This window comes from Salvelinus sp. IW2-2015, linkage group LG16, assembly GCF_002910315.2.
Source record: "Salvelinus sp. IW2-2015 linkage group LG16, ASM291031v2, whole genome shotgun sequence".
NCBI classification, from domain to species: Eukaryota; Metazoa; Chordata; class Actinopteri; order Salmoniformes; family Salmonidae; genus Salvelinus; species Salvelinus sp. IW2-2015.
This window is the reverse complement of record NC_036856.1, coordinates 38,225,246-38,232,691: the sequence shown is the minus strand read 5'-3', so window position 1 is coordinate 38,232,691 and position 7,446 is coordinate 38,225,246. Positions and strand designations below refer to the sequence as shown.

Here is a 7,446-nt window from a genome sequence, read left to right as displayed (position 1 = left end):
TTAACTTGGTCTACTGTAACCTCTAACCTGATTAACTTGGTCTACTGTAACCTCTAACCTGATTAACTTGGTCTACTGTAACCTCTAACCTGATTGGAGTGAGGAGTCTTAAGGAAGCCACTTATTATTTGTTCTGTGGACACTGAAAGAGGGAATGTCGTTGAGGAAATGGTATGTAGATAGAAGAACACATTATGAGAATGATAGTGTTGTTCAACTGGCTCCAGATGTATTGGAAATCTGCACCCGGTTCAGAGCAAACTCCCTATTGGTCATCCAATTGAATGAAATGTAGTTCCTCGTTGTGTGTGTGTGTTGTTGTTGTCGTTTTTAAGTGTGTGTGTGTCTCTTCTCCCCCTAGCTGTCGGACCAGTAACAGGAAGAGCCTGATTGTGACGTCCAGTACCTCTCCGACACTACCCAGACCACACTCACCACTACATGGACACCCAGGTAAGGCACAGACACACACACTCACTCACCAACTCACACACACTCAGCTTTATTTTAGTGAAATATCAGGACTTTTGGGGGGAGTAAAAATGTTTGACCATTAAGAATCCTATTTTCCTTAACCCTAACCTAAACCCCCAAAAAACTTAACCCTAACCTTAACCCCCAAAAAACTTACCCTAACCTTAACCCCAAAAACCCTAACCTTAACCGTAAACCTAACCCTTAAAGTGGAACTGACATAATTTTATCAACATGACATTTGATTAAAATCTGTTCATATACACCCCCAGGAATAATGTTCTGATAAGCGAGCGCTTACACGTTTGRGAAGGCATTTGTGAAAATTCAGTGTATGAAAAAGAGGCTGTGTGTTTGGACACTTAATAGACACTGCAGTAAATAAAACCAAATAAAATAATCTGTCCAGGAACGGAGTTTACCTAGACCGGTATGCCATAGCCAATCAGAGCTACAGGAAGCCAACATGCAAATAAGCAATATGCCACATGGGCCTTAGTGAAATAGCCTGCCATCATTCACTTTGAACTGRACTGTGTGTTTATAGACAGTAGCAACAGCGTATCTTTAGATCATTAGAACACATTTACCGAAAGCCACGAAATACACCTGAATGGATTTCTGCAAATATATAAAGTGCATTCAGAAAGTATTCAGACCCCTTGACTTTTTCCACATTTTGTTACGTTACGGCCTTATTCTAAAATCAATTACATTGTGTTTTTCCCTCATCAATCTACACATAATACCCCATAATGACATCACAATACCCCATAATGACATCACAATACCCCATAATGGCATCACAATACCCCATAATGACATCACAATTCCCCATAATGACAAAACAAAAACAGGTCTTGCTTCACCGTAGGGATGGTGCCAGGTCTCCTCCAGACGTGATGCTTAGCATTCAGAACAAAGAGTTCAATCAAGCCAGAGAATCTTGTTTCTCATGGTCTGAATCATTTAGGTGCCTTTTGGCAAACTCCAAGCGTGCTGTCATGTGCCTTTTACTGAGGAGTGGCTTCCATCTGGCCACTCTACTATAAAGGCCTGATTGGTGGAGTGCTGCAGAGATTTATGTCCTTCTGGAAGGTTCTCCCATCTCCACAGAGGAACTCTGGAGCTCTGTCAGAGTGGCCATCRGATTCTTGGTCGCCTCCCTGACCACGGCCCTTCTCCCCCGATTGCTCAGTTTGGTCGAGCAGCCGGCTCAACGAGTCTTGTTGGTTCCAAACGTCTTACATTTAAGAATGATGGAAGTCACTGTGTTCTTGGGGACCTTCAATGTTGCAGAAATGTTTTGGTACCCTTCCCCAGATCTGTGTCTCGACACAATCCTGTCTCGGAGCTCTATGGACAATTCCTTCGACCTCATGGCTTTGTTTTTGCTCTGACATGCACTGTCAGCTGTGGGACCTTATATAGACAGGTGTGTGCCTTTCCAAGTATTTTTCAATCAATTGAATTTACCACAGGTGGACTCCAATCAAGTTGTAGAAACATCTCAAGGATGATCAATGGAACAGGATGCACCTGAGCTCACTTTCAAGTCTCATAGCAAAGGTTCTGAATACTTATGTACATAAGGTTAAAAAAAATTATTCTAAAAACCTGTTTTGTCATTATCACTGTGTTTATTGATGAGGATTTTTTATATTTTTTATCCATTTTATATTAAGGCTGTAAGTTAACAAATGTCGAAAAAGTCAAGAGGTCTGAATACTTTCCAAATGCACTGTAAATACCACAGGAGTTTYACATTTGGGGACTTCACAATCCTTTTGATCAAACAACCATGAAAATGTAGGCTCTCTCCCCCTMAGCTATGCACAACAACAAGATCAACAAYTAATGCTAGCCAGAGMARGATGAGCTAACRTCTAACGAAGGAACATTAGATAAACCCTCTCAAACTTTTTCAGCTAGTTRGCCGTCAAAATTGCACTGATAAACGATGGGGAAATGTAGCCTAATCGTCCTTCTGCAGCTTGCCTGCCAACAATGCATGCTTGTCCCAACTCACGTTTTGACAACTGAATGGGAACTTGCATGCCTGCCCGCCCATTTGATCGATGCCAAATACATTTGATTTCCAACTAAGAGATATGCTAACTGTGGATAACAGTCGTTCAGGTTTAACATAGCTAGCTAGTAAAGTGATTCACATTTCTTTTCTTTTTTTTTGTGATTCACATTTCTTGCTAGCTAACCAAATAATATCTGTAGCTGTAACCAATGAAAAACRATAAGAGGGAAAAAGTCAGTCACTCACCCACTTCTCCAATGACATGACATCCTCCMAGCAGCTAGCTAGCGAGCTTGTTGATGTTAGGCTACGTGTTTTTAGCTTGCTAAATAAATAGCAAGCTACATAAATAGATACGCTAGCCCAGGGGTGTCAGACACAATCAGCACACGGACCATATTGAAAAAACACAACAAGGATTCTCCCAAGTGGCAAAGCGGTCTAAGGCACTGCAWCGCAGTGCAACAGGCGTTACTACAGACCCGGGTTCATTCCCGGGCTGTGCCACAACAGGCCGTAGCTGGGAGTCCCATAGGACGGCGCACAATTGGCCCAGCGTCTTTCCGGTTTAGGGGAGGGATTGGCCAGGGGGCTTTACTTGGCTCATCGTGCTCTTGCTACTCCTTGTGGCGGGCCGGGTGCCTGCAGGCTGACTCCGGTCGCCAGTTGAATGGTGTTTCCTCCAACACATTGGTTCGGCTGGCTTCCGGGTTAAGCGGGCGGGTGTTAAGGAGCGCGGTTTGGCGGGTCATGTTTCGGAGGACACATGACTCCGCCTTTGGCTCTCCCGAGCCGGTTGGGGAGTTGCAGTGAACAGACAAGCTTGAATATGGGGAGAAAAAAGGGGGTAAAATAGAAAAGAGAAATGAAAAGAAAACAACAAATTCACGGGCCAGACATACTTTTTTGTCTTTTTTATTTTTATTTTTATAATGTACTCTTATGTACATAGGATTTTAACATATTAAAACAAAATAGTAAAATAATATCTGTAAAGTATGTAATAACGCCACATAAAAAATGTAGCTATCTTTGTTTTACACTGCATGGATCACCAGTGCGGTTGAATGCAGTGTATGGTCCACTCAACATGTTGCTGTAATAGGCCTGCCTACATTTTTCTCTTTTACATGGTGTAAATTTTGTTGCAGGTTTTGGTTATTAATTGACATGCTTTAAAACCTGAAGCCAGACTGCAACATTTTAGTAGCCTAGCTAGGACTGTGGCATGTGTCTGTACACTTTCCCTCCGCTGCACGATGTAAACAAGACACACGAAAGCAGCGCAATTGAAGTTGAATTCACCAATGCGAGCGCATCAGGCTGTAATTTCATGAAGTACAGGAGATAACTCAACTTTTGACTCATTTATACTCGCTTGTGTGTCCTATTCAACCCGCGGGCCTTGTTTGACACACGTGCGCTAGCCTATTAGCCACRTTGTGACTGACTTGTGATCATTGCTAGTTTGATTGTATTGACATTCCCAACCTTAGTTACAGTTGTCCGTTTTTGTTCATAATATGGAGTTATTGAAACTGAAACGGTGCATCCCAAATGGGTTTTGGCTGCAAACATTTTACCAGGCCAGCTGTGATTTACAACCTGATACCAATATTTTTGGGACTACCAAKAAATGTATCRTGCATTGAMCTGCATCCGTGTATTCTGCCAACAATGCCTTACTGTACGTGAACCTCTTATAAMKTTGGTTTTGAAGCATAAACTGGGAATTTGATATTTTTTACTGATATTATAATTATCTATTTGTTTCATATCTGCRAAGTAGTAAAAATGCAGTCAGTTCCACTTTATGCTCAAAATAGCATTTGAACAAATTCAGGACATGAAAACAGTTGTTTTCCTGCCTTGTCAGGCCATTTGGGTGTATTGTTGGAACATTGGGGTCCCAATAAGGTAGGAAAACAAGTACACTCACTCACTCACACAATGGATCTGACGATCCCTCATCAAACGTGTAGTCTTTCTCTAGTCTTTTCTAAGCTAAAGTTAATATATTCCAAGCCCATCCACTGCAGTTCATCACAGCATGCCGTTTCTATCAGGGGTTTGCAGCAGAAAACTCCACGTGGTCTTCCAGAACATATAGTATCACATATGACCCAATTAGAACTGAGAATATACACAGAGCTCTGTACAGTCAGGGACTGGAGGCTCTGCTGTTCTGTGTGTGTGTGTGTGTGTTCATCAAACGTGTAGTCTTTCTCTAGTCTTTTCTAAGCTAAAGTTAATATATTCCAAGCCCATCCACTGCAGTTCATCACAGCATGCCGTTTCTATCAGGGGTTTGCAGCAGAAAACTCCACGTGGTCTTCCAGAACATATAGTATCACATATGACCCAATTAGAACTGAGAATATACACAGAGCTCTGTACAGTCAGGGACTGGAGGCTCTGCTGTTCTGTGTGTGTGTGTGTGTGTGTGTGCGCGTGCGTGCGTGCGTGCGTGCGTGCGTGCGGTGCGTGCGTGCGTGCGTGCGCAGAGAGCCGGAACCACTACATGTGGAGACACCAGTTCCATGACATAGCAAAGTGCCAACACAGCATGGATCCACTCAGCAAGCCACATATACAGAGTATTCACACATACAGAGTACTCACACCCATAATCCATACAGAGTACTCGCACCGTACAGAGTACTCGCACCGTACAGAGTACTCGCACCGTACAGAGTACTCGCACCGTACAGAGTACTCGCACACATACAGTACATAGTGTTCACTGGTTGTGTAATCGGAGTCAGTGTTATCTAGCTGTGTGTGTGTGTTCGTTTTTTTTGTCTCCATTCAAGTGTGTCTCCAGCCCTGATGCAGCAGCCTAATGTAATCTGACAGGTTTAGGTGAATGCTCTGACAGCTTGCAAAGCTACACGCACGCACACACACACACACCCCTCTTCGAAAGACAGAAAACATGAGAGGTAGAGGTAGAGGTAGAGGTAGAGGTAGAGGTAGAGGTAGAAGAGAAGAGAGAGAGGAAATCACAACACTGTGTCAACACGGGGGCTACGGCCTTGCTTTCTTATTGGTGGATCAAGTTGAGCCAGCTGACATTTACTGAGATGTAATCACAACCATCTAATTTCCTCAACAGGAAATAATGAAACTGAATAGCCTGTCAATCACACACACACACACACACACACACACATAAAGGCTGGAAGTGTGGTCTCTTGGCTCAAAAGGTTCTCTGATCACAGCACTCCGAGACAAGATGTTCTTGTGTAACTTGTCTGTGTCACGATGCTGCTCTTACCCACACGCACATACACACACATAAAAGGGATGCTGTGTCCCAGGAAACCAGATAATGCTTTGTAAAAGCCTCTATCACCATAGTGGCTCCAGACTCTAATCGCATTCACTACTTATCTCCCCCTGGGTAGGGCTCATATGTACTGAGTTCTGAAGAGAGAGAGAGAGGGAGGGGGGAAGAGAGAGAAGTTGAGAGTAACAGAGAGCACATATAGGACATATAGACTGAGGAGAGAGGGGAAGAACAGAGTAGACATATAGGGACAGAGAGGACCTATAGGACATAGACACTGAGGAGAGATGGGGGAAGAACAAGAGGACATATAGGGACAGAGAGGAACCTATAGGGACATAGACACTGAGGAGAGAGGGGAAGAAACAGAGAGGACATATAGGGACAGAGAGGACCTATAGGGACATAGGACACTGAGGAGAGATGGGGAAAAGAACAGAGAGACATATAGGGACAGAGAGGACCTATAGGACATAGACACTGAGGAGAGATGGGGGAAGAACAGAGAGACAGAGAGGACCTATAGGGACATAGACACTGAAGAGGTAGAGAGCACACAGGAACAATAGGGAGTGACGCCAATGGAGTGTAAGAATGCAGAAAAGAGATTAACAGAGGGAACATATACGGACAGAGAGACACTGAGACAAACGAGGAGAGAGCAGATTTGAGGGAGAGAGAGGCGGACTCTCAGCGTCTCTTCCTACTGATGGTTTTGTGGCTGCTGGGAACTGGCAGGTCGTGAGCAGCATCCATAATCAACACAGTGGTATTTCCCTCCCTCTCTATCTCTCTCTTTCTCTCTATGCCCTTCAGTTGACTGTTTCTGCCCAGAAAGATGCTGTGGCTATTGTTACCGTGGCAACAGACCTAGTACCAGTCTCAGTCTCTGCCCCATCTGGCTGCCCCTCTGCCATACCAGCTGTGTGCCAACCTTGGGGAACATTAACAGCTAACTAACTACAACACAATTAAGMTAATGATCAAGGAGAGTCCCCCAATTCCCCCAAAACCAGTTATACCTTCCCAATACAAGTCTAAGGTTTTACATATGCGAGACATTTGTAATATACTGAAATTAGCGAATTGCTGCCAAAGGCCATCTTGGATAGCTGAAGGCTTCATAAAAGGGCGATAGCTTTGAGAGAGCAGTAGTGTTATTTTGTGCTGCTGCAGTAAAATAATTTGTCTCCTGAGACATACAGATTAGGGATGCAACGGTACACAGTATGTTATCGAACCGTTCGGTACGCCCCCTACAGTTCAATACGCACACGTGAACCGCGGAATTACGATATGCCTGTCATTTTCCTAGAATTTCCAAAACCTGCTTATTGCGCTGCAGACTACACACACGTTGTACATTCARATCCACAGAACCAGACGTGCAGCTTGTGGCCGTTAAGGGGCTCCTGAGGGCTGACAGACTTTACTCCACAGCAATGTCTCAAAATGTGGCAATCGCAGTGACCGCAACCYCCTCCCCCTTAAACAACCAATGTATGATTTGGAATGACATCTCAGTAGGAAACCTCCCTAAAGGGGCCCCATGAAGAGAGGGGAAACTAAATCCGCTGTGTGGGAACATTTTGGATTCAGAATTCAATACGATGACGAGGTTAAGAAGACCGTGAACATACAAAGTACAGCC

At 44.0% G+C, this 7,446-nt stretch overlaps 1 long non-coding RNA gene across 1 annotated transcript in view; it reads left to right on the top strand.

Moving 5' to 3' along the window:
• The first annotated feature begins 367 nt into the window (after positions 1 to 367).
• Positions 368 to 7,446, top strand: part of LOC139028959 (uncharacterized) — a 38,941-nt gene continuing 31,862 nt past the window's right edge. Inside the window, exon 1 of the long non-coding RNA XR_011481192.1 lies at positions 368 to 453. This is a non-coding gene — a long non-coding RNA (uncharacterized lncRNA). The remainder of the gene's footprint in view (positions 454 to 7,446) is intronic.